A 27,905-nucleotide genomic window follows, 5' to 3' on the forward strand; every position below is an offset into this window, starting at 1 on the left:
TAGAGAGAGAGATTTAGAGACAGCGTGTACAAGCAAGTGCCAGTATGCCCTAGAAAACCAGGGGATGGGGGGCAGAAAGAGAAAGAAATGTGAGACGTAACTATCTCTACTTTCTTCTTATTCCTTCATCCTCTTGTATCTTCTTTCCTTGGCTATTGTTCTGGCAGCTTCAAAACTCTCCAGACATCTTCCAACCATGTATGGAAGCCAGGCAAATGGGGGAAGGCTGGCCTGGACATCATCTACCCAGTGAATTAGGCAATCCGAGGAAGCTACCACTCTTGCACACCTTGTAATGCAGTTTGTGTTTATCTGCTCTGTTTTCTTTTTAGTGAGACCAAAAATATCATTGTTGATGCAAAACCAAAATCTTTAGAGACCAATCCAAAATGGAGACACTCAGTGTCTGCATATTAAAGCCCTGTGTGGGAAACTTTTAAATGTTTATGAAGCAGAATGTAGGGGAGGTCCAGGGATGAGAAACTAACTTTCCTTACAACATGTGGAGCCTATTTTCCCAGAAATCTATCTCTGATACAGGATAACTATTCAAACTCCATTGGTCTAAACTACAGACCCAGTTACCACCTGTGTGTCGCCTCAGCATGTGAGTCATGCCTTGATTATGGAACTCATCACATGTTTCTGTAAAGGGAACATTTGTTTGTCTTCCTAGCTGGTCTGTAAGCTACTTGATATTTTTATAACTGAAGTAGCTTTCTTTTGGTATGCACTCAGAAAGTTTTGAATGAAGCAGGAAAGCCATAGAAATGTAAAGCCTTTTTACAGGCTTTTCCCTTCTCAATTTTAACTATGCATAAGGGACAGAAGCTAATTCACAGAATTAATTTTATATATATATATATATATACACACACACACACACACACACACACACACACATGTTATATATATATATGTATGTATATATGTATATATATAATGTACATATATAATATATATATTAATATATATATTATATATTGTATATATATAATACATATATATACATTATATATATAATATATATACATTATATATATAATATATATATACATTATATATGTATATATATAATATACATATATATGTGTATATATATATACACATATATATACATATATATGTGTATATATATATACACATATATACATATATATAATATATATGTGTATATATATACACATATATATTATATATAATGTATATAATACATATACATTATATATGTACATTACATATATGTATACATATATACATTATATATACACATATATAATGTATACATATATACATTATATATACACACTATATATACACACATTATATATATACACACATTATATCTATATATATAGATATATATACACACATTAATGTTGATGCTGAAACCCTACATTATTGTCTCAGGATTTAGTAAGCAGGGTTGGAAATCAGAATTCTTTTGATGAAACCTCACAGGTATTTCTGTTGACCAGTTTTGAGAACTTCTTAACAATGCGAAATACTGAAGCAGTAACAAATTTTACCAGAAATTCTAGATGGTTGCCACTAATATATTAACTGAAAAATAGGAGGATGGTCAACAATGAATGCCATTCTCTCTAGTGTCTCAGATGACATCTAATGCAAACAACGACACACTCAGCAACTTCGGTGGCATTACAACAAGCCTTCGGGACCCTTCTTACTCTCTTTATTATCTTGTTAGCTTTCGTATCATTTTCTCTCAGCAGGCACTTACCTCACTGTCAGCCTAATGGATTTCCAATTGGGAAAGTGCAATATTCAGCGCTACCAAAAGCAGGTCATTTCAGGGGTAGGCCTGTTGGAAGGTTTCGCTTATAATCCTTGAATCGTTGAAATAGCAATGAGAGTGACTTAAAGCCCAAGTGACAGTTATACCTTCAGTTACTAAGACTGTGTCTACTCAGGGCAAAGTGAACTGAATCTCCATCAGAAAGGAAAATAAGGGCCATTCTCAGCCAGCGAGTTCATTATCATGATATTTTTCTGTGATGCTTCTAAATTGTCTTTGTGGATGGACCTGAATTCATCAGTTCTTTATTCAGCTCTATTTCGCTGTAGTTGTTTAAGATCATTTCTAGAATAAGGGTCTCAGTGAAGATCCTCAAAATATATTCAAATGAATGGAAAGTTGTGGTTACAATACGCTATGAAAATAGCCTCTCCTGAGCAACTTAAATGAAGGTCGACCAAGAAAGGCAGCAGCCTGGCGCATGAAAAAGGACATGGTCCTTGGGATTAGATTCCTGGCTCTGCAAAGCAAGTAATTTAATTTTCCTGAGCCTCCGTTTTCTAATCTAAAAAGCAGAAGCAATATTTATCTTAGATGATCATTTTGATGACAAAGAGAAAACACCTATTACAAAGTGTTCGGTATGTGGTAAGCAAGCACACTGTACAAGTCAGCTCACTTCCTTGTAATTATTAGTATTTACTCTGTTTGCAAATGATTTGGCAGAAGTTCCTGGTGGATATATGACTGTATTACTGTATGTTGCATGGCCAGATTAACGTGGAAACCTAACTCTAAGGTGGCAAAAATAATTAGCATAGTATAAATATAGCAAAAGAATAACAACCACACTAGGTAATTTTATCTGTTCCTGAAGAATTTATCAAGAGCTCAACCATCATTCAGGGACTCTATGCATGATTTGAATTCTCATCACTTTCTGAGTTAAATCTACTTAATGAATTTATTATTCTATTTTTCTTAAAATTGTGAGTATGCTTAGTCAGAAGGGTTCTTTTTTGAACTGTGAAGCATAAAAATACCTGAAGATAGAGCTCTTGACTTCACAGTTTATGAACTAATAACAAAAGCACTAAGTAAGATTTTTATATCACTAGTAATTAAAAACAGTAATAGGGGAAATAAGGTTAGACACAGTTAAACATGATTGAAGACTTCATGGGATGTCTTCCATAATTGAGGAAATTACAAAACAAAAAGTGAATGTTATTGATAAATTAATTATGGATTAGATTCTTAGTGGGAAATAATCACCTAAGGGATACTTTGAGGATCTTGAAGGGCGAGTAGAGTTTATACAGCCATATATGATGTATGATTACATTTTAGGCAGAGAGACAAGTGTGGAGAAAAATAAATCCTGGAGTCACAAAACTCCTTGATACTTTCATTGAAACTTACAGGCAAGAACAAGGTTAGCAAGGCTGATTCAGGCTGGATCATAAGAGACCAATCAAGGAAAAGATTAATAGAAATTATATAGTGGTTTAAGGTACATTTTGACTTTTAAAGTGACAACAGGTGTATATACTGATGTGCACAAAAGGAAGGATACACAGATTAAAAGTGTCGAAATTAAAAGTGGGGGGGGGGATGTGTGAATAGCTGATGGGGATTAAGCACCCAGGGTGATGAGCACCCCGTGTTGGAGGGAAGTGTCGAATCACGAAATTATGCACCTGAAATTAATAGCACACTGTATGTTAATTAACTGGAATTTAAGTAAAAACTTTTTAGAAAGTGTATACATTGAACTGCATAAAAATTTAAAACACCAAAAGTCAACAGAGACTTGGAAAAATATTTAACACATATACTAGACACATGTCAGAATAAATAGCTTTTAGGAATCAATAGAACAATCAATTTTTAAAAAATGCTTTGGACAACAAATAACCAATGTTGTTAAAAGAAAAATTCATCAAATGAAACATAAGAATTACAAATAATCACATGAGAAATTTAAACTACAGAATAAATAAATAATGTAAATTAAAACAGTATAATTGTTTTATCTTTGAAGCTGTTAAAAATTTAATGATAGGGGCACCTGGGTGGCGCAGTCGGTTAAGCGTCCGACTTCAGCCAGGTCACGATCTCACGGTCCGTGAGTTCGAGCCCCGCGTCAGGCTCTGGGCTGATGGCTCAGAGCCTGGAGCCTGTTTCCGATTCTGTGTCTCCCTCTCTCTCTGTCCCTCCCCCGTTCATGCTCTGTCTCTCTCTGTCCCAAAAATAAATAAACGTTGAAAAAAAAAATTTAAAAAATAAAAAAAATAAATAAATAAAAAAAATTTAATGATAATATGATATATATCAATGAAAGTTCCAAGAAAAGGCAATCGGGGCACCTGGGTGGCTCAGTTCGTTGAGCACCAACTCTTGATTTTGGCTCTCAGGTCATGATCCCAGGGTTATGGAATCGAGCCCTGCATTGGGCTCCACACCGAACAAGGAGATGGCTTGAGGTTCTTTCTTCTTTCTTTTCTTTCTTTCTTTCTTTCTTTCTTTCTTTCTTTCTTTCTTTTCTTTCTTCTTTTCCTTCCTTCCTTCCTTCCTTCCTTCCTTCCTTCCTTCCTTCCCTCTTTCTCCCCCTCTCCCCCTCTCTCATTCTTTCTTTCTCTCTCTAAAATAAAAAAAATAATGGGGCATGCCTAAGTGGCTCAGTGGGTTAAGGGTCCAACTCTTGATTTTAGCTCAGGTCATGATCACACAGTTGTGAGATTGAGCCCCACATCTGGGCTCTGTGCTGACAGCCTGGAGCCTGCTTGGGATTCCTTCTCTCCCTTTCTTTCTGCTCCCCAATTCACTCTCTCTCTCTCTCTCTCTCTCTCTCTCTCGTGCTTTTGCTTCCACTCTCACTTTTTCTCTCAAAATAAATAAATACACATAAAAAAAGACAAGGCAATGTCACAATGTCACACTTATTTGGTAATCAAGATAAATTTCTCCTTTACCAAAAAAAAAGAGAAATGCTTAATATGTATTGTTTCCTTATATCGCCATAGTCTAAATAGTACTAAATGCAGGAATTTGTTTTTAGCAAATTACTACAATTGTGTCCAAGGATTTTATCCTTAGAGATGTTTGTTATACTGTTATTTAAAAAAAAAAAATTAACACTTATTTATTTTTGAGACAGAGAGAGAGCATGAACAGGGGAGGGTCAGAGAAGGAGGGAGACAACAGAATCTGAAACAGTCTCCAGGCTCTGAGCTGTCAGCACAGAGCCCGACGGGGGGCTCGAACCCACAAACCACAAGAGTATGACCTGAGCCCAAGTCAGACGCTTAACCGACTGAGCCACCCAGGCGCCCTCGTTATACTGTTATTAATGAAAACTTTGAATTATTGAAAATGCATTTGAGGCAGGGCCATCAAATACAGCAGGCACTTGAGTACAGAGAGCAGCAATCCATGTCACCGATGATACAAATAGATAGTTCTAGAATTTTTCATTGTGGTGGGTCTTATTCGAGATACTATTTACATGAATTATTATATATATACCCACACATAAAAAAAAGAACAACATTTATACATTAAAATTGATGCTGATGAAAATGTTCTTAATATGAAACTATATTAATAACATCAAATGACAAAAACAGCTTACACAACAATATATACATTCTTCAAAAATAAAGACAAATATATATAAATAAAGCACACATATACTTCCAGTACAAAAGTCTCCAAGTAGATACAGATTACTTTTTTAAAGTCATATGGATGATAGATTTATTGTTATTTTATGTTCTTCTCCATTTTCCAAATGCACGTTGTATTCATGTATGATTATTAAATTATGGAAACTAGGTAACGGACAGAATAAAATAATCAACATATTGAACATTTGTTTTCCATATTTTCACTAGCGATAATACATATTGAATTAGGACAATACCAATTGCAATAAAAGTAAGGACGTGAGTGGGAGAGAATTTTAGAAAACATTCTTTTTAGAACTTACAGGAGAATCTAGATTGGGAAATCTGCAGATACATAATTCTTACAATAGAAGATTTTGAGGTCTTTCCTAAAACTTTTAGGACATTCATTAGACTCTAAAGTTCTATAGGAAGATGTCCATTTCTAAAGGGTTTTTAAAATTTTTGTACGCTAATATGCTGCCGGGTTAGCTTGGGTGAATATGCCAGGCGTATTCACGTGTTTAGAAGCGATGAGAGTAGAATTTGTCCATTCTGTGTTGCCTGGACGGTTACTACTCCAAGTTCACTGCCTCGGTTTACGGACAACAGGGGCTCTTGTTCAACCCAAGCACAGCGCAAATTCTAATACCTTTGATGTAGTGATGTCACTGAGCTGGAGACACTCGCCGAATAAGATTTCCTCAAGGGGATCTCAATTAGTCTTCTCAGAAAGCCCTAATAAAAGTCAAAGAGAAATTCTCTAATTGTAAATTTAAATCCTCCTGACAGGCCCTTCACAGAGGAGAAGCTTGTTTCTCATGTTTGAGGATCATCACAATCTCTCCCGACCTTCAAGTTCCTGCTTCAAAATGTACAATTGTCTCTTGGAGTTATTTATATTTGGATGGACATTCTTGCAAAGTGATTACCTAAGGACCTTATTTCTCTCCAGTCCTCACCCTCAGAAACACACACATATAGTACATGTCCCAGACAGCTTGAATTTTCTTAATTATAACTTTTATGTTTCGGGGGGGGGGATATTGCAGAGCAAATGCCCCTTTTTCAAATGTTTGAAAATATTGCAATGAGGCCCCGTCTTTGATATTTCTCTTATGCAAATACAATGAGGTGTTTTTTGTTTGTTTGTTTCTTTGTTTGCTTTATGATAGTAAAGCTTGAGCTGGAGCCCAAATTCATTTTGCCACAGAGGAAGTTACCTTGATACAACAGTTGTGTCCAAGTAAACTATCAGGCAAGGCTTCCTAGAGATATAGGACAGAAACATTCAACACAATGAATTACAATGTTTCCATTGTATGGTTTACTAAATACATTTGAAACACATGCCATAAGAATCTAAAGACAGAGAGAGAGAGAGAGAGAGAGAGAGAGAGAGAGAGAGAGATGCAGTAAGTTAGTACACACATGGCAGAAGGATCGTACAAATCCTGGGGTATTTACTGTTCCGATGTCTTCTCTCTCATAGTGCTGAGGGTTCTTGGGGTCAGTGACACCAATGACACGTTCTGAGGGTTGCAAGGGTAAGTCTGCCTGATCGTATCTGTAGCTCACCAGTTAGCTGGCTGAGCAGCACTGGATCTTATGTGCTTCTTGGGGAGAGGACACGTGGCACCAGAAAGGTTGTCGCCAGTGGGAAGCTTAATTAAGACTTCCCTGATTATTGCGTGTCTCATGTGCCTTATGTATATTTAGTCTATCATAAATATTCAATGCCTGAGATACCTCGTGTATATTTAATGCCTGATGAACATTCACTGGCTTTTACATTTAGAGCCTCGTGTGTATCATCTTCAGTGTCTGGTGTATATCAGGACTCATTTTGTCTTCTCATCCCTTTCTATGTTCATGCATATGTACTACTCAACAGCCAGCCCCTCTTAGGAGTTTTATCAGACCCATCATCTGTTTCCTTTACCCTCAGGAGGAGTTTTGAATGTTCTCAATCAATACAACATTGCACGTGACAGATTAAAAATATTTGTAGCACGAAGCCAAAATATAAGACAAAGCATCTTCTTTTTCCTAAAAGTACCCTTAGAATATAAGAGAGTGATCTTATATTGTAGTTTTATAGCACAATTCTTTCTTAATTGCTTTCTTTTACTTTAAAAAAAAATAATGTTTATTTTTATTTTTGAGAGAGAGAGAGGGAGAGAGGGAGGGAAGGAGGGGCAGAGAGAGAGGGAGACAGAATTCGAAGCAGGCTCCAGGCTCTGAGCTGTCAGCACACAGCCTGATGTGGGGCTTGAACCCACAAAAGGTGAGATCATGACCTGAGCCAAAGTCGGATGCTTAACTGACTGAGCCACACAGGTGCCCTTATTGCCTGCTTTCTTTTGGACAACAGCATGTCATTTGCCAGGGGTGGGTGGGGGTGGGTGGTGAAGGCCAGAAAATATATGAAGTGTCATTAGTGTGGTAGGTTTACATGGTTCATCTGAAGAATTCATACATCTATATGTACCTGCACACACATACCTATATACATATGGAGGCAGAATTTTCGCGGCTGCTTTCATATTTAGTAACAATTCTTGTGTGAGTGACTTTAACTTCATCACACTTTTTTTTTACAAACTTTGCAAAGAATTATGGTAAAGGCTTACATCATGCAGATCACATAGATACAACTGCAGGGTGAATGGCAGAAATGTCCAAATGCCCTACAAATGATGATGTGTATGCTTGGGTATGTGTTCTCAGTAACAATGTCATACACAGTTTTACAAGGGCCATATCGCAAAAACAAACAGACAAAAAACAAAAAAATAAGTAAATGAATAAATGAATAAACTTTTAAAAGAGAGTGTGTGCTTAGAGCTACAGAAGTAATGAAGTCACACAGTGATCTTGGCACTGACGAAGATATTGATGTTCAGGATTCACATCAAGAAGTTGAAAAAATTGTTCCATGATCTGAAATAGAAAGAGGATTTAAATTATGTCAAATAATAGGTTACTTTATATATGTTACTAAAACATAGAGTGAATATTAGAAGTGCACATGCAATGATCTCATCTGTGTCCTTAAATATTTACATATTCAAGTTGATCAAAAATATTTGTGTATCCCAATAATGCAAATATGGAGGGCTTTGTAGGCAGACTCACCTTAAAATCTAATATCAGAGCTATTCTCAGTGTGATATATAATTATAGAACCCAAGAATAATATGAAAAACTGTGAAACATATTTCAAAAAGTGTCACCGCCCGTTAGCAACTGTCAATAGTTTGTGGTATTCTCTAGACATTTCTTTAAACATACTTACATTTAGGGGCGCCTAGGTGGCTCAGTCAGTTAAGCGTCCAACTTCGGCTCAGGTCATGATCTAACACCGTGAGTTTGAGCTCTCGCGTCAGGATCTGTGCTGACAGCTCAGAGCCTGGAGCCTGCTTCGGATTCTGCATCTCCTCTCTGCCCCTCCTCTGCTCGTGCTCTGTCTCTCTTCTCTCTCTCTCAAAAAAAAAAAAAAAAAAATTAATAAGTAAATAAACAATAAATTTTAAAAAATGAAAAAACACACACTTACATTTATAGAATTAGTATCAAATGTATATATACATCTATACTTATATCTGTACGTATATGTACTTATGTAGTAATTTTTTACCATCTAACACAACTAGCAATCAAGTTCATTTTGTGCCAAGACAAGGCCTGTCCCCACCATGAAAATCCTGAAAAAGTGCTTTGAATTCTGCATTAGTATCGCAAAAGAAATTGCAAAACTCCACTTCACACTTTATTTGAGCTCCTTAAAGCAGTGCTGCCTTCCTAGGTTTATTGCTGACAATATGATTTGATTAATGATTTTTCTAGACAACTATCACAGGTACTCTGGTATTATAGGCAAATGAAACATATTAAAATTTTGCTGAAAGTGGGAAACTAAGTGGCAATATTTTTATTTTGAAAATATTACGTTAAATGTCTTCAGGAGATTCCAGTAAAAAAAAAAAAAAAAGCTAGGGATAATACATGTTCTGTTTCTAATCAGTTTAGATATATTTTAAAAAGTGGCAGAATATAGCCTGCAAACTCAAGTAGTTATAATACTCTTCTGAAAATTTAAAAAAAAATTACTGGGGCGCCTGGGTGGCTCACTCGGTTAAGCGTCCGACTTCGGCTCAGGTCATGATCTCACAGTCCGTGAGTTTGAGCCCCGTGTCAGGCTCTGTGCTGACAGCTCGGAGCCTGGAGCCTGCTTCCGATTCTGTGTCTCCCTCTCTCTCTGCCACTCCCCTTCTCATGCTCTGTCTCTGTCTCAAAAATAAATAAAAACATTAAAAAAATATATCTTTACCAATTAATTTTAATGTGCACAAACTGCTTACCAAGTAATAATAATCTCTCTCTGAACACCCTTTTTTATTAGTAATTAGATCAATCTTCAAATACCATTGTTCCCTTTTCAAACTGTCAGCCTCAAGCTATACATTCACATTTGTCTCCAAAGTGTGTAAAAGGTACCTAAGATTCCCAGTTTCTTCCACACAGATAGCAGTATGTGCCAGTATATTTGGGGAAATATAGATACAACAAGCATCAATCATTCAAGAATAAATGCTATTATTTTCAAACTGACAGTGCACATGATTTGGGTATAAAATAGAAAGCATATAGTAAAAATCAATATCCTCCGTTTTCCATTCAGGAGTCCAGGATCATCAGTGTATTCCAGGTCAAAGATTACTCTCTCTGGCTTCTGGCTATGAAACAATTCTGAAAATTATTAAACCCCATACATTCTGGCTGAAGTGCCATCTCTGGGCCAAAAAGGCCCAGAGATGAAAAAAAAAAAAAAAAAGATAAAATTAGTCCTCAGATGGATGGGGCAGAGAAGGCAGAGGAATCTGTTTAAAATACCTCACTGCCATGTGACTATGCCCATATGCTGGGCACTGACACTGTTTATCAAGGATAGTCCTCAAAGATATTCAGAAGAACCCACTTTGTGGATACTAAATCAGCCTCTCAAGTCTGCAGGATTGAGTTCAAAATTGCTCAAGGACTCTGTCAAAGGTCTGCAATGGAGAATGGCATTTTCTTGTAAATATGGAACGCATAAATCATCTGTGATACTTTGTAAGGAGCTCCTCTAACAACGGTTACGGTAATTCCAAAGTGATTTTTCCAGTGACAAGTCCAGGACCCAGGAAGCAGGTTGAAACACGCAGTTTGTCTCAGGAAGTCAAGCGTGAGGCTTGCCAATTTGGTTTGATCACAGAAATGACAGCAAACATTGACTTCCAAATACAAGGACACGTGTTCATCTGTCCAACTCCCTCTAATGCCGTCCCCCACCCCTATCAAGGTGTAGAATATTCCTTTGTGAATAGAAAGTAAGAAGTGTGAATTCACACCAATTGATGATGTGAAATAATGAGTAACCCCTCCTTACCTCTATCTCTCGCTGAAAACAAATGTTCAAACCAGTAATTTGTGGACCAGGAGTAAGTGGGAACGTATGGTGAACTGAACTTATGATCAATTCAGTTCCCAAATTACATGGCCACTTGAGAATCATGAAATTTGAGACAGTGTAGAATTATGCAAAACAATGGTACCCAGATCCTATAAGTAGAGAATCACATGAGTCTCTTCATGTAGCATCTTTAAAACAGAACCCGCCCAAAGGAGGTGCTCAATCAGCATTAGCTGTTACCTTAGTGTTGTTTATGTAATGAATGTTGTTTGCATTGTTTATGTTGACTAGTCTTGTTTATGTTGAATGACCTGGCTTTTAACACTTGGAAGTGTGTAATCCAGGGAAGATGAGTTTCATTCTGCTCTCCAGTCTCTATGATCTCAACAAACTCTAAAACAAGAATCCTTGGGAAATATAATTAGGTAGAAATAATAAATCAACATACTGATGATCTGAGCCAACCCAACCTTATATGGATTATCTGTCACCGAATCCTTTCAATCTCTGCAGCAATATGGACACACGAAGTCCAAGATAGACTGGTATTGAGGCAGGGACTATGGCTACGTACGCCGTGTCTGTTCATTGCTGAGAAAACAGGCTATCTTATACACTGGTCTTTTTAAGGACATTAGCGCTGGGCTGGAGTATTACAAGTCAAGGTAACTGAAGGTCATAACTTATATCAACCCCCAAAGAGCAAAGGCCCAGGTGATTAACTGATGCTGTTACTGTTACTGTTACTGACAGCTGTTACTGCTGGCACTGTTGCTACACAGGGCAGTTACATTCTGTCTTGTTCTTAGTATTAGAAATTCATCAGACTATGACTAATAGTTACTGATTTTATAATTTTTAACTGAGCACTTTCCACAGTATTAGCTATATGTTAGTTGCTATCATGTTGGGGGAAATCTAGATAGAGCGGTTCCCCCATCAAACCACTTATAACCTTGTTGAAGAATCCATGTTTGAGAGACTGACCTGATAACTTCTTTCAGTAATGTAAATTAAAATATAATTGTCTATGGGCCAAAGAACACACATCGACTTGTGTTTTTTTAACATTTTTTGTTGGCAGAAATGTAATTATTATTTTTTTTATTTTTTTTTTATGTTTATTCACTTTTGAAAGACAGAGAGCACAAGCAGGGGTGGGACAGAGAGGGGACACAGAATCTGAAGTAGGCTCCAGGCTCTGAGCTGTCAGCACAGAGCCCAACGCGGGGCTCGAACTCACGAACTGCAAGATCATGACCTGAGCCGAAGTCGGATGCTCAACCGACTGAGCCACTTAGGCGCCCCAGAAATTTAATTCTTTAAGAATATAGTATCAAAGGTTTTTGAATTTAGGCAATTGGTAGAATGATTGAATAAAGACCCACTTTTTTTTTCAAGTACATAGAATCACTAGATGAAATATTTTTAAAATCTTAAATATATAAGCAAGCTTCAGAGAAAAGGAGACAGCTTTGGTTACAAAAATAAACAGGGCATCTCATAGTCACAGCAGTAAATGTGCAATATAGAGTACATGGGACTCAAGGGGCATCTCAATCTCAAATAGGCTCACACAGCTATTGTTGTTTGTGTATGCATTCAATTTTAAGGTGCCTCTTTCAGGTTTTATAGCTTAATTTTATTTTGAGATTATGTAAAACATTTTTACAGTTCAAAAGTCAAAATTATTTAAAAAGTTATGTTCAGGGAAGACACCTCCTCCTATAACCACCCTACTTCAACAGTCAACTACTTTCAACCATTTCACCAGTCTCTGGTTTATACTCACGCCCGTATGTACACACACATACACACACACACTTATGTGTGACCCCATATATGCATATCTTAAGGCAGTATCTGTTCCATTTTCTGGAGTGTTTTCTCATGGCTTGCTGTTGAGATTTCTCAAAGACCTGTTTAATGTCTGTGAAGAGAATCCTATTTTTTTTTTCTTGGTACATCTGTTGACATGGTAGATTATACATTTCCTAATACTGAAATATTTTTGCAAGATTAGGAAAAATATTTTGTCATTATATATTATTTTAATGTGCTGTTAGATTCTGTTTTCTAAGAAATTATTTAATATGTCACATTGATATTCATAAGTATGTTGGGTCTCTGGTTTCCTTTTTCTTTCTTTCTTTTTTTTAATTTTTCTTCTGGTTTAGACTTCAAAACAAGACTTACTTTACCTTAAATGTTAAAGTATTTAAAATGAGAATTTTCTTTCTTTTCCTATCTTCTGGAGCTATCTTAAATTATACTGGATTACCCATTTTTAGAAAGTTTGTTAAAATTGCTCTGTAAATCCATCTAGACTTGGTGCATTTTTATGGAGGTAGAATTCTGTGATAACTTTATCTCTTTCTTTAATAGACCTCTTCCCTAGAATATTATCGATTTCATGTAGACTTACAAACATATTTACATGCAATTTTATTTTACCTGAAATATCTCATTTTTTTAACTTTATTTAGTATACATTTTATATTTATATTTATTGAATTTCTTTGTGTTCTCTGTTCCTTATTCTTTCTTTTGGATATATTTTATATTTAAGAAAGTTTTAGAGCTTTTCTAGTAGTAAATTTTTAATAATATATTTTATAATGTGTTATGTCTCTGTTACCTTCCCTAGACTTCTATAATGTGGTTTTACCATTTTAAATAAACTCTCCCCCAACACCACCTATGACCTATACATCAACCAATGAGCTTCTTCTTGTATTTTCTCTTTTCTCTTTGGCCACTCTGTTTTAGCCATGTTACTTTATGTTTCTCTGTCAGAATATTTAACAATTACATGCTGCTTTCCAACCCTGTCCCCACTTTTGCTTCAATCTTATATCTACCATCAAATATATTAAATTGTCACAAAAAGTCCTCAAACATTAATGAAGAATGAAACTAAAATAAAGACAATATTGAACAAACAAAAATCAAGATTTATTCACTCATTGATGCTGAATGAATCAAGCACTAAAGAAGATTCTGAAAAAGAAGAAATGTGATAGAGAACAAAGGAGTATGATACTGAACTGGTAATGTGTGGATACATCGAAATAAGCCTCAACACTACAATAATGTGAAAATAACAACAATGACTAATTCTCCTGGGATTTAAGAGAAGATGGTGCTAAAATATTAGATAACAGTAGCATGGATAAGGGGAAAGGATAATTAGAAATAAACTATACTGGGTACCTGGGTGGCTCAGTCAGTTGAGCATCTAACTCTTGATTTCAGCTCAGGTCATGACCCTGGGGTTGTGAAATCCAGCCCCGTGTTGGGCTCCATGCTCAGCAGAGCCTACCTGGGATTCTCTCTCCCCCCTCTTTCCCTCCCCCGACTCATGGTCTCTCTCTTTTTCTAAAATAAAATTTAAAAAATTAAATGAAAACAATGTTTTAAAAGACATAAACTATACCAATTGCCTTATATTGTCTGTGAAGGTAAAAATAATGATTAATTTTAGGAAGTGATGCCTTTTGTAGTTGTAAAATACATATCTGGTCATGTGGACAACTACGATAAATCTAGACAAAAAATGTCATCCTAGAAAAAAATAAATCTGAAGGTATGTTAAGTAGGTATCTATCTAGAAATTTCTGAATTATTACAGAAAGCCCTTAGAAGGGATTATATTTACCTTATATGATTTTTAATATACTTATTGTTGATGTAACTGAAAACCCATCTTTGGTGGCTAAAAAATAATAAAAATGACTCAAAATTATGGAATCTTATATCACTGACAAAAATATTACAAATATATAATTTCATACACCCATATCAATTTTAAAAGAGGAGATGGGCTGTTTCTCATATTCATATTTTAAGAGTTCAAATTTTAGATAAATAATTTTTTAAATTATAGTTATTATTTTATAGAGTTCATACTTGAACTCAATTTGTTAAATCCATAACACATGCACCCACATAATTTAAAAACTAATCAAGATTAAAAATAGCTTTTCAAAAGTTCCATTTAATAACTGCCAAATATCTTATTGATTTGAGAGAAGAAAACTACAGGTCAGTATATTTAGTAAGGGATTCTAACATTACCCAGAGGACTACAGAAGCTTTAACATTGGAAATACAGCTGTCCTCCCCACACACTGTGTTAAAGATGGAAAACAGAATGACAGATACCTTCACTGCTTGGGTAAACACTTGTAACTTACACTTGGTTAGATTCCTGAGTCTGTCAGGGAGTAGATATGATTACTACAAAGGGGCATTTTCAGAGTAATAACACCGATATTGGAAAATGTATGTCTAGATACAGACAGAAAAGAACAAGGTATCTAAAGATCCATTTTAGGTAGAAGTTTAAACTCAGTGTTGTTATAATAGTGGGCAAAGGCCACTGAATGAAGAAATAATGTATTGTCTTTTAAAATCTGGTGAAATGTTTAAGTTACCTGATTCAAACCAAAGCACACAGAAAGTCAGAGGGAGTTTGGAAGATGGGAGGGAGGAAGGAAGAACAGAAAGAATGAAAAGAATTTATAAGAACAGTAATCACTTTATGGTTTCTATTGATGGTCTTGCAAATTCTCCCAATAAAAACATAGAATGTTAATCAACGTATTTAGAGCCACCCTATGAATATCCTGCAGAGACAGAGGCAGAAGCTCCTTAGATGGACGCTGGGGGCTCTGTGTATTCCTGGTTCCCTTTGCCCCCTTGTTTTCATGGCGCCATCTCGAAATCTAACACGGTGATTTGAGAGCCACAAGAAGAGGGCAGTTTAAGGAGACAACCTGATTTCCTGCCCATTCCACTCTTGCTGGTGATGGAAAGCAACAATGCTCTGCAGAGGCTCTAGGGAGAGGAACTACCCAAACACTAAAGCCCCTGACACCTCTGAAGGGACATGCTCCAGTAAGGATGCATTCCCAGGAAAGCAGCTAACATTGGTGATTCTCACTCTAAGTGACATTTACTTATTACATGTGTTGAGTTTTCCATGGAGAACTCAAGAAATCTCAAACGGAATGAAGGAGGTTGCTTCACTACAGTGACTTTTAGAGCCTGACAAAGAGCTATTAAACTTGCTCAGAAAATACACGAAACTGAGCCCCAAATGAGAAAGTGGTGCCTCCTGAGACATGGCCAAAATGAACATTAAAATAAGTCATCTTTACTCAGATATGGATAGTCTCTCCCTCACCCCTTTATCTTGCCTCCTTCTCACTTGGGAAAAAAAAATATGTTGATGATTGCTCCTGACTGTATTCTCCCCCAAAAGTGGGGAGACTCCATTCTATAACCTTTCTCCACTCCAAAGCCATTCATTTATCTTTTCTATGAAGTCTTTTCCTTTGGTATTCCATCTGGGCTGTTATTTAACCTTTCCTTTGTCACCCATTTGATTTCAAGAGTGATCTAGGACCCCCTCACAATTTCACACATATAGCAGTGTTTTGTTACATTGACTTTTTTTTTTAATGGTTTACATTTCATAAGACATTGCTATTACATTATTTGGGGAGTATTAGACACCACGTGAAGACTTCCACATCTATTCTCCCTATGCCTTGTGCCAGAACTAAGAGCCAACCACTGATGATGGGCCGCTATTCATTTGACAAACATTTTACAACTAAAGACAAAACAATCTTGTGCCAGATAAAGGCTGAGGGAGGTTGGGTTTTTTTTTTTTTTTTTTTTGGTTTGGTTTGTTTTCTTTTGTTTTTAATATTTATTTATTGTTGAGAGAGAAAGAGACAGAGTGTGAATGGGGGAGGCCCAGAGAGTGAGGGAGACAGAATCTAAAGCAGGCTCCAGGCTCTGAGCTGTCAGCACAGAGCTTCACAAAGGGCTGGAATTCACAAAATGTGAGATCATGACCTGAGGGGAAGTTGGATGCTTAACTGACTGAGCCATTCAGGAGCCCCTGAGTGAGGTGTTTTTAATGCAAGAATATAAACCCTTGTTCTTATGCTCTAACATAGAGATCATCTCATGGGGAGGAGACGTCCAAAACTGCAGTATAAGACAGGCTATGATAAACATATTTTGAGCCTAACTGGCTAAAAGTTTATAGGCATTTATAAAAAAGAGAAATACTTGCTTGGGTATTCAGAGTAAATATACCCCAGAAGTTGGTATATACAAGCAGGTTCAATAAGAAGGAATAGACACTTCCTATATTATTTGAACAGTGAGTGGGTAAAATGGGACAAATATTTATTGAAGCAGGCACTATGCTAGGCACATGATACACTTTCTGATAAATGTTATTATCAATCTTATGAGCTAAAGTTAGCAGAACTAACTTTACATACATGAAGACGAGGCAAAGGGGATAAAAAACATACAAACTGTGAAGTCCTAGTAACTGATGGAATCATTATTTGAAGTTAGGTCCATATTATTTATTATCTTTTCACTTCACCATATCATGGTACAGTAAAACCTTAGTTTGTGAACATAATTCATTCCAGAAACATATCTGTAACCCAAAGCACTAGTGTATCAAAGCGAATTTCAAGAACCATTGGCTCAGTTGTGATCATGTGACATTTGGCGTCACATACAACGGGTATTGCAAGACATCACTCCTTTATCAAGTTAAAATTTATTAGAAATGTTTGTTCGTCTTGCAGAATACTCACAGAACAAAGTTACTTACAATCCAAGGTTTTACTGTATTTGTTTTTTTTTCTCATCTAAACCTTTTATTTATTTATTTATTTATTTATTTATTTATTTATTTATTTATTTCAATATATGAAGTTTATTGTCAAATTGGTTTCCATACAACACCCAGTACTCATCCCAACAGGTGCCCTCCTCAATACCCATCACCCACCGTCCCCTCCCTCCCACCCCCCATCAACCCTCAGTTTGTTCTCAGTTTTTAAGAGTCTCTTATGCTTTGGCTCTCTCCCACTCTAACCTCTTTTTTTTTTTTCCCCTTCCCCTCCCCCATGGGTTTCTGTTAAGTTTCTCAGGATCCACATAAGAGTGAAACCATATGGTATCTGTCTTTCTCTGTACGGCTTATTTCACTTAGCATAACACTCTCCAGTTCCATCCATGTTGCTACAAAGGGCCATATTTCATTCTTTCTCATTGCCATGTAGTACTCCATTGTGTACATAAACCACAATTTCTTTATCCATTCATCAGTTGATGGTCATTTAGGCTCTTTCCATAATTTGGCTATTGTTGAGAGTGCTGCTATAAACATAGGGGTACAAGTGCCCCTATGCCTCAGTACTCCTGTATCCCTTGGGTAAATTCCTAGCAGTGCTATTGCTGGGTCATAGGGTAGGTCTATTTTTAATTTTTTGAGGAACCCTCACACTGTTTTCCAGAGTGGCTGCACCAGTTTGCATTCCCACCAACAGTGCAAGAAGGTTCCCGTTTCTCCACATCCTCTCCAGCATCTATTTATAGTCTCCTGATTTGTTCATTTTGGCCACTCTGACTGGCGTGAGGTGATATCTGAGTGTGGTTTTGATTTGTAGTTCCCTGATAAGGAGCAACGTTGAGCATCTTTTCATGTGCCTGTTGGCCATCCAGATGTCTTCTTTAGAGAAGTGCCTATTCATGTTTTCTGCCCATTTCTTCACTGGGTTATTTGTTTTTCAGGCGTGGAGTTTGGTGAGCTCTTTATAGATTTTGGATACTAGCCCTTTGTCCGATATGTCATTTGCAAATATCTTTTCCCATTCCGTTGGTTGCCTTTTAGTTTTGTTGGTTGTTTCCTTTGCTGTGCAGAAGCTTTTTATCTTCATAAGGTCCCAGTAGTTCATTTTTGCTTTTAATTCCCTTGTCTTTGGGGATGTGTCAAGTAAGAGATAGCTACAGGTGAGGTCAGAGAGGTCTTTTCCTGCTTTCTCCTCTAGGGTTTTGATGGTTTCCTGTCTCACATTCAGGTCCTTTATACATTTTGAGTTTATTTTTGTGAATGGTGTGAGAAAGTGGTCTAGTTTCAATCTTCTGCATGTTGCTGTCCAGTTCTCCCAGCACCATTTGTTAAAGAGACTGTCTTTTTTCCATTGGATATTCTTTCCTGCTTTGTCAAAGATTAGTTGGCCATACGTTTGTGAGTCTAGTTCTGGGGTTTCTATTCTATTCCATTGGTCTATGTGTCTGTTTTTGTGCCAATACCATGCTGTCTTGATGATTACAGCTTTGTAGTAGAGGCTAAAGTCTGGGATTGTGATGCCTCCTGCTTTGGTCTTCTTCAAAATTACTTTGGCTATTCGGGGCCTTTTGTGGTTCCATATGAATTTTAGGATTGCTTGTTCTAGTTTCGAGAAGAATGCTGGTGCAATTTTGATTGGGATTGCATTGAATGTGTAGATAGCTTTGGGTAGTATTGACATTTTGACAATATTTATTCTTCCAATCCATGAGCAGGGAATGTCTTTCCATTTCTTTAAATCTTCTTCAATTATCTTCATAAGCTTTCTATAGTTTTCAGCATACAGATCTTTTGCATCTTTGGTTAGATTTATTCCTAGGTATTTTATGCTTCTTGGTGCAATTGTGAATGGGATCAGTTTCTTTGTCTTTCTGTTGCTTCATTATTAGTGTATAAGAATGCAACTGATTTCTGTACATTGATTTTGTATCCTGCAACTTTGCTAAATTCATGGATCAGTTCTAGCAGACTTCTGGTGGAGTCTATCAGATTTTCCATGTATAATATCATGTCATCTGCAAAAAGTGAAAGCTTAACTTCAGCTTTGCCAATTTTTATGCCTTTGATTTCCTTTTGTTGTCTGATTGCTGATGCTAGAACTTCCAACACTATGTTAAACAACAGCGGTGAGAGTGGACATCCCTGTTGTGTTCCTGATCTCAGGGAAAAAGCTCTCAGTTTTTCCCCATTGAGGATGATGTTAGCTGTGGGCTTTTCATAAATGGCTTTTATGATCTTTAAGTATGTTCCTTCTATCTCGACTTTCTCGAGGGTTTTTATTAAGAAACTTTGCTGAATTTTGTCAAAGGCCTTTTCTGCATCGATTGACAGGATCATATGGTTCTTATCTATTCTTTTATTAATGTGATGTATCACATTGATTGATTTGCGAATGTTGAACCAGCCCTGCATCCCAGGAATAAAACCCACTTGATCATGGTGAATAATTCTTTTTATATGCTGTTGAATTCGATTTGCTAGTATCTTATTGAGAATTTTTGCATCCATATTCATCAAGGATATTGGCCTGTAGTTCTCTTTTTTTACTGGGTCTCTGTCTGGTTTAGGAATCAAAGTAATTCTGGCTTCATAGAATGAGTCTGGAAGTTTTCCTTCCCTTTCTATTTTTTGGAATAGCTTGAGAAGGATAGGTATTATCTCTGCTTTAAACATCTGGTAGAACTCCCCTGGGAAGCCATTTGGTCCTGGACTCTTATTTGTTGGGAGATTTTTGATGACTGATTCAATTTCTTCACTGTTTATGGGTCTGTTCAAGCTTTCTATTTTCTCCTGATTGAGTTTTGGAAGAGTGTGGGTGTTTAGGAATTTGTCCATTTCTTCCAGGTTGTCCAGTTTGTTGGCATATAATTTTTCATAGTATTCCCTGATAATTGTATCTCTGAGGGATTGGTTGTAATAATTCCATTTTCATTCATGATTTTATCTATTTGGGTCATCTCCCTTTTCTTTTTGAGAAGCCTGGCTAAGGTTTATCAATTTTGTTTATTTTTTCAAAAAACCAATTCTTGGTTTCGTTGATCTGCTCTACAGTTTTTTTAGATTCTATATTGTTTATTTCTGCTCTGATCTTTATTATTTCTCTTCTTCTGCTGGGTTTAGGCTGTCTTCGCTGTTCTGCTTCTATTTCCTTTAGGTGTGCGGTTAGATTTTGTATTTGGGATTTTTCTTGTTTCTTGAGATAGGCCTGGATTGCAATGTATTTTCCTCTCAGGACTGCCTTCGCTGCATCCCAAAGCGTTTGGATTGTTGTATTTTCATTTTCGTTTGTTTCCATATATTTTTAAATTTCTTCTCTAATTGCCTGGTTGACCCACTCATTCGTTACTAGGGTGTTCTTTAACCTCCATGCTTTTGGAGGTTTTCCAGACTTTTTCCTGTGGTTGATTTCAAGCTTCATAGCATTGTGGTCTGAAAGTATGCATGGTATGATTTCAATTCTTGTATACTTATGAAGGGCTGTTTTGTGACCCAGTATGTGATCTATCTTGGAGAATGTTCCATGTGCACTCGAGAAGAAAGTATATTCTGTTGCTTTGGGATGCAGAGTTCTAAATATATCTGTCAAGTCCATCTGATCCAATGTATCATTCAGGGCCCTTGTTTCTTTATTGACCGTGTGTCTAGATTATCTATCCATTTCTGTAAGTGGAGTGTTAAAGTCCCCTGCAATTACCACATTCTTATCAATAAGGTCGCTTATGTTTGTGAGTAATTGTTTTATATATTTGGGGGCTCCTGTATTCGGTGCATAGACATTTATAATTGTTAGCTCTTCCTGATGGCTAGACCCTGTGATTATTATATAATGCCCTTCTTCATCTCTTGTTACAGCCTTTAATTGAAAGTCTAGTTTGTCTGATATAAGTATGGCTACTCCAGCTTTCTTTTGACTTCCAGTGGCATGATAAATAGTTTTCCATCCCCCCACTCTCAATCTGAAGGTGTCCTCAGGTCTAAAATGAGTCTCTTGCAGACAGCAAATAGATGGGTCTTGTTTTTTTATCCATTCTGATACCCTATGTCTTTTGGTTGGCGCATTTAGTCCATTCACATTCAGTGTTATTATAGAAAGATACGGGTTTAGAGTCATTGTGATGTCCGTAGGTTTCATACTTGTAGCGATGTCTCTGGTACTTTGTCTCACAGGATCTGCCTTAGGATCTCTTGTAGGGCTGGCTTAGTGGTGACAAATTCCTTCAGTTTTTGTTTGTTTGGGAAGACCTTTATCTCTCCTTCTATTCTAAATGACAGACTTGCTGGATAAAGGACTCTGGGCTGCATATTTTTTCTGTTCATCACATTGAAGATCTCCTTCCATTCCTTTATGGCCTGCCAAGTTTCAGTAGAGAAATCAGTCACGAGTCTTATAGGTCTCCCTTTATATGTTAGAGCCCGTTTATCTCTAGCTGCTTTCAGAATTTTCTCTTTATCCTTGTATTTTGCCAGTTTCACTATGATATGTCGTGCAGAAGATCGATTCAAGTTACGTCTGAAGGGAGTTCTCTGTGCCTCTTGGATTTCAATGCCTTTTTCCTTCCCCAGATCTGGGAAGTTCTCAGCTATTATTTCTTCAAGTACACCTTCAGCACCTTTCCCTCTTTCTCCCTCCTCTGGAATACCAATTATGCGTAGATTATTTCTCTTCAGTGCATCACTTAGTTCTCTAATTTTCCCCTCATACTCCTGGATTTTTTTATCTCTCTTTTTCTCAGCTTCTTCTTTTTCCATAATTTTATCTTCTAGTTCACCTATTCTCTGCTCTGCCTCTTCAATCCGAGCCGTAGTTGTCTCCATTTTATTTTGCAGCTCGTTGATCGCATTTTTTAGCTCCTCCTGGCTGTTCCTTAGTCCCCTGATCTCTGTAGCAAGAGATTCTCTGCTGTCCTTTATACTGTTTTCAAGCCCAGCGATTAATTTTATGACTATTATTCTAAATTCACTTTCTGTTATATTGTTTAAATCATTTTTGATCAGTTCCTTAGCTGTTGTTATTTCCTGGATGTTTTTTTTTGAGGGGAATTCTTCCGTTTCGTCATTTTGGATAGTCCTGGAGTGGTGCGGAACTGCAGGGCACTTTCCCTGTACTGTCTTGAATAACCTGCGTTGGTAGGCGGGGCCGCAGTCAGACCTGATGTCTGTCCCCAGCCCACCACTGGGGCCACAGTCAGACTGGTGTGTGCCTTCTCTTCCCTTCTCCTAGTGGTGGGATTTACTGTGGGGTGGTGTGGCCCGTCTGGGCTACTTGCACACTGCCAGGCTTGTGGTAATGGGGGTCTAGCGTATTAGCTGGGGTGGATCGGCAAGGTGCACGGGGGCGGGAGGGGCAAGCTCAGCTTGCTTTTCCTTTGGAGATCTGCTTCAGGAGGGGCCCTGCGACACCGGGAGGGAGTCAGACCCACCAGAGGGATGGATCCGCAGAAGCACAGCGTTGGGTGGTTGCATGTTGCAAGCAATTTCCCTGGCAGGAACTGGTTTCCTTTGGGATTTGGGCTGGGGGATGGGTGAGGAAGATGGCACTGGTGAACGCCTTTGTTCTCCGCAGAGCTGAGCTCTGTCATCCGGGGCTCAACAACTCTCCCTCCCGTTGTCCTCCAGCCCTCCCGTTCTCCGAGCAGAGCTATTAGCTTATAACCTTCCAGATGTCAAGTCCTGCTTGCTGTCGGAACACACAAAGCCCCTCTGCTTTTGCCAGCCAGACTCAGGGGCTCTGCTTGGCCGGCAGGCTGCCCCTCCGCCCTGGCTCCCTCCTGCCAGTCTGTGGAGCGCGCACCGCCTCGCCGCCCTTCCTACCCTCTTCCGTGGGCCTCTCATCTGCACTTGGCTCCAGAGACTCCGTTCTGCTAGTCTTCTGGCGGTTTTCTGGGTTATTCAGGCAGGTGTAGGTGGAATCTAAGTGTTCAGCAGGACACGCGGTGAGCCCAGCGTCCTCCTACGCCGCCATCTTCCCAGGATCCCTCATCTAAGCCTTTTAAACTGAAGGGACATTGTGTCAGAAAAAGACCCAGGGTGTAAAATAAACTTCTTAAAAGGCAACAGGAGAGCAGATTGTATTTTGAAAAGACAATATAATTTTTGTTTGTTCGTTTGTTTTTTACATTCCATATTAAGAGACTTTATTGAGGGGCGCACCTGGGTGGCTCAGTCGGTTAAGTGTCTGATTTTGGCTCAGGTCATGATCTCCCAGTTTGTGAGTTCGAGCCCTGCATCGGGCTCTGTGCCGACTGCTCAGAGCCTGGAGCCTGCTTCAGATTCTGCCTCCCTCTCTCTGCCCCTCCCCCACTGATGCTCGCTCTCTCTTTCTCAAGAATAAACATTAAAATTAATATATATACATATACATATAAAGTATATATATATATGTGTGTGTGTGTGTGTGTGTATAGATAGATAGATAGATAGATAGATAGATAGATATACACACTTTATTGAGCAAGACTTCTATAACTGTCTGAATTAGGAACACTTCCCTAGATTCTTAAGGGCAAGTGCACAGCTGCTCCAGGAGAGTGAAGGATTCTGACAGCAACTCTTTTGGTCTTGTCTGTTGTTTTTTTTTTTTTTTTTCCCTGAAGTGTACATTTCCTGTTTTCACAAAAAGGCCGACATTTCCCCCTTTTATCCATTTATTTGTCATTGGTTCTATTTAAGATTAATTTGCCTTGAGAGCAAAGAAATCTTAGGTTCTGTAAGAAAGAACTCATCTACAAAAGTAGCAGGGAATTCCTATAGCTCTTTATTTTCACAAAGAAACCAGCAAAAGCAAAGCTCTTCCCACATCAGTTTCATGGAGAAATAAACAACAACAACAAAAAAATAGAAGCTATCACGTGAACTATTCAATGGAATGTTGGTAACTTGCTTTCTGTGTTTTTGTCTTAAGAATGACAAATTTAAACTAATGAAGTTCAAGTTTTCACACCTATTTTTTTAATTTGTAAAGTATCAGTAGAAAGAGAATTTTTTCTCTTGCTTCCTAGCAATGTATCAGCCCCAGAATGAATGGATTTCTGCCCAGACACAAGTGGGTCATTCAGCTGGTCAACAAGGATGCCTCTTGTGAGAGCAGATTTTTTATGAGGACAGCTGTCTAGCAGGAAGTATATTGCCATGTGGTCTTTTTGAATTTAGCAAAAGCCTGTCAAATACTCCTAGTAATGACCCACTTAATTTTATAGTCAGCACTTTTGCATAGAAGTGTATTAATAATAAATCTGACTCTGGAATTGAGGTTACTATAAGTTGGTTACAGACAAGACCAAAGTGTAAATATATATTACATAATAAATGACACCATTTATGTATTCAAGTGATATGACTTCTGGTGACCCTGCAGAAACAAGTCACCTTGACGGTAACTTCATTTCCTAGAATTGTGGAATCCCAGCCTCAAAAATGCTCCTGCTACTGCTTTGCAACCACCCCATAGAATAAATTTTTTCTGCTATTAAAGGGAGATGTATTGATACAGTAATCTTGGCTACTGTGAAACCTTAGGAAACATTATAAGAATCAGCTTTTCCTAACTTATTTAGCTCTACTCTCACTTTCTTTAAGGTGTAAGCATTGACCTTGAAAAAAATACAGAGCATTTTAATGTGGTCACTCACAATAAGCAATGACCATCTGGGGGAAAAGGCCCATCTCTTGCTTGCAGTTATGTCTAGTTCTTTGTTCGGGGAATCTAACATGATGAATTTTAGAATATGGGTATTAGCCCCTCATATTATTCTAGTGGTCCCAATATCGACAGCAAATAATAGCACAACACAGAATTGAATTGATTGGGGCTCCATGATGGTAACTGAATCTCTTATCTCGAAGGAGATAAATTTATAAACTTTAAGAAACCAGATTCTTAATTTGACGTTTATTGCCATTCACGAATTACCACTCAAGTTACTCAGCTGAGATGACGTGCCTGGGCATGGCTCCATCCCAGTAGAGTCACAGAACCACATTCACACCTTGCGACACAACAGATAATTGGCCTCAGGCCTTCATCATTGGACATTTTTAAAATTCTATTCATCGTAAAGATGAGCTTTTAACAATGCTACAGACTTGCGATAATATGTGCTCTGACTCTTGTATCTTGATGTCAGTTCTCATATTCTAAAACATGCTCACAAGGAGCCCGCACTAGTAAAAACACGTATCAGTTTGTGTTGCTTATCAGCCAAACATTGCCTATTTACAACCCCCTCTTTCTGCTATCCCCACTTTTACCTGATCAAGTCCTTGAATGCATAGAACCCTTTATTTCCTTCATTATTCCAAACAATGGTAAACCCTAATGCCTGAACAATCCTGAGGGAACTGGAAGGGAATTGTGGCTCTTAGCTATAGAAGAATCTAAGCTTTATGCCAAGGACCCATTATAAGGACATTAGTGCTTTGACCAGACACGGGTTTTGTGGACCAACTTGAGTATACTGCTCATAGGGTGACTACTCATCCTTATTTGCCTGAAATTTTGTCAGTTTTAGTACTGAAAGTACCCTGCCCTGGGAAACCTCTCAGTCTGAGGCAAACAGAGATGGTTGTTCACTCTAGTTCTGAATGTGATCTATTCAGCCAATTTCAAAGGCATTTCACTGGGCTTCTAGTGTGAACAGGATATAAAGCCATCAGATTTTGCCAGGATTGCTGGTTCCATGAAATGTCCCTTGGTTTCAGTGAGGGCCCTTTCTAGTTCAAATGGGTCTCGCTTATGTCTTCCAGAATAGGGTTAAATGGACAAGGTGTTTTGCTAACAGAAGTGTCTATTAACCAGTGAGATATGGAGATACAACTATCTGATATATCAAAGCAATATAATATTTGTTTTGGAATAAAATTATGTGATTGTAATGATGACAAATAACACTTTAAAATGTACAAAAAAAAGATTTCTACAGTAGCAATTATAACATGAAGCTTAGTATTATTTTGACATATAAATAATGAGTTGCTAATTCAGATTGCATAGTTGGATGGTTGCAACTGGCTGGTCTGATTATACTCATGGTCCTTGATACTCCACCTTTCTTGATCTCATCACATATCTTCTATCAATCAGCTTAAAAAGGTTTTGTTTAATTTTGACTATCTCTTTTTAAGTCTTTGAATGAACCACGACATGAGGGATACTCTCACTGATTTTCTATCCCCTCACGTAGCCCAGAGAACTCTAGCATTTGTCCCATTTATCTACCACATAATTTATTCTGACTCTAAGAGGGTCGCTTTTATTCTTTTATTATTTTCTTGGGTTTTGTTTTGTTTTGTTTTGTTTTGTTTGTTTTTAACCTTGGGAAGATATATTACCTTGAATTTTTCGAATAAAAACATCTATAGGCGCCCCGGTGGCTCAGTTGGTTAAGTGGCCAACTTCAGCACAGGTCATGACCTTACAGTTCAAGCCCTGCGTCGGGCTCTGTGCTGACAGCTCAGAGCCTGGGTGCTTCTTCAGATTCTGTGTCTCATTCTCTCTCTGCCCCTCCACTGCTCTCACTCTGTTGTCTCTCTCTGTCCCTCAAAACTGAATAAATGTTAAAAAAAAAAAAGAATACATAAAAGCATCTAATTGGTCTCAGTGTTTTTATTTTTTTTCCTTGTTTTATTTACAAAAATTGTTTTATGTTTATTCATTTTTGTTTTTTTTAGTATGAAATTTATTGTCAAATTGGTTTGCATACAACACCCAGTGCTCATCCCAACAGGTGCCCTCCTCAATGCCCATCACCCACTTTCCCCTCCCTCCCACCCCCCATCAACCCTCAGTTTATTCTCAGTTTTTAAGAGTCTCTCATGGTTTGCCTCCTTCCCTCTCTCTTTTTTTTCCCTTCCCCTCCCCCAAGGTCTTCTTTTAAGTTTCTCAGGATCCACATAAGAGAGAAAACATATGGTATCTGTCTTTCTCTGTAGGACTTATTTCACTTAGCATAACAATCTCCAGTTCCATCCACATTGCTACAAAAGACCATATTTCATTCTTTCTCATTGCCAAGTAGTATTCTGTTGTATATATAAACCACAACTTCTTTATCCATTCATCAGTTGATGGACATTTAGGCTCTTTTCATAATTTGGCTATTGTTGAAAGTGCTGCTATAAACATTGAAGAAGATACAAAGAAATAGAAAAACATTCCTTGCTCATGGATTGGAAGAATAAGTATTGTTAAAATGTCAATACCATCCAAAGCAATCTACACATTCAATGCAATCCCAATCAAAATTGCACCAGCATTCTTCTCGAAGCTAGAACAAGCAATCCGAAAATTTGTATGGAACCACAAAAGACCCCGAATAGCCAGAGTAATAGTGAAGAAGACCAAAGTAGCAG

The 27,905-nt window shown here is 37.5% G+C and overlaps 1 long non-coding RNA gene across 1 annotated transcript in view; it reads right to left on the reverse strand.

Annotated features, from left to right (window-relative positions):
- Positions 1-6,731: 6,731 nt before the first annotated feature.
- LOC109274607 (uncharacterized) overlaps positions 6,732-27,905 on the reverse strand; it is an 82,582-nt gene continuing 61,408 nt past the window's right edge. The window contains exons 3-4 of the long non-coding RNA XR_002083738.2: positions 8,726-8,912; positions 6,732-8,370 (exon numbers count right to left, since the gene is read on the reverse strand). This is a non-coding gene — a long non-coding RNA (uncharacterized LOC109274607). The remainder of the gene's footprint in view (positions 8,371-8,725; positions 8,913-27,905) is intronic.

Source organism: Panthera pardus, unplaced genomic scaffold, assembly GCF_024362965.1.
Source record: "Panthera pardus isolate Hobbes unplaced genomic scaffold, ASM2436296v1 HiC_scaffold_24, whole genome shotgun sequence".
In the NCBI taxonomy this organism is placed as follows: domain Eukaryota; kingdom Metazoa; phylum Chordata; class Mammalia; order Carnivora; family Felidae; genus Panthera; species Panthera pardus.